A 750-nucleotide genomic window follows, 5' to 3' on the forward strand; every position below is an offset into this window, starting at 1 on the left:
ACTCACTTATCGACGGCGACCACGTAGACATTCACTTCCTCGACGGCGAAGACTTGGACAATACCTAAACACTTAGTTCCTCGATGGCAAAGACCTAGACAACACCAAACATTTAGTTCCTCGATGGCAAACACGTAGACACTCACTTCCTCGACGACGACCACAAAAGAGTTGTGAGAGAGAGACGAGAGAGTAGAGAAACAAACAAGAAAGTCGTGAGAGAAACGAGAAAGCCAGGAGAGAGACGAGGAACAAGATTGAAAAAGGGGACAAGATTGAAATTTTGCGAAGAAGACGATGATAACAATATAACAGACTAAAGAGACCATACAACATTGAAATTTTAACGAAAATTTAGCGAAGAAAAAGACGGCGACAACAAAGGCGGCAAAATTATAAATTATAGACGAAAGGGGACAAGATTGAAAAATTTTGCGGCGACGGCGACGGCGACGGCGACGGCGACGGCGACGACGACGACAATGGCGTCGAGGGGGACAACAATGGAATCAGTGGCGGTGACAGCAAAGCCATTTGCAACAGTAACGTTGACGTCAAGCGAAAAGAGGAAACGAAAAAAAAAGCAAGACATCGTGGAACGTGAAAAAACGTTGAGGGAGATCGCTAGAACACGCGAATCAATTCGAAAAAAACATAGAGCGTTAAAAACTGGTGGGATAGAGGACGAAATCATTCTGGAGAAACAATTTAGACCCATTGTCGAACCATTAAAACAAATCGTTCAAAATA

Source organism: Wasmannia auropunctata, unplaced genomic scaffold (genome assembly GCF_000956235.1).
Source record: "Wasmannia auropunctata unplaced genomic scaffold, wasmannia.A_1.0 LD336061.1, whole genome shotgun sequence".
NCBI lineage: Eukaryota > Metazoa > Arthropoda > Insecta > Hymenoptera > Formicidae > Wasmannia > Wasmannia auropunctata.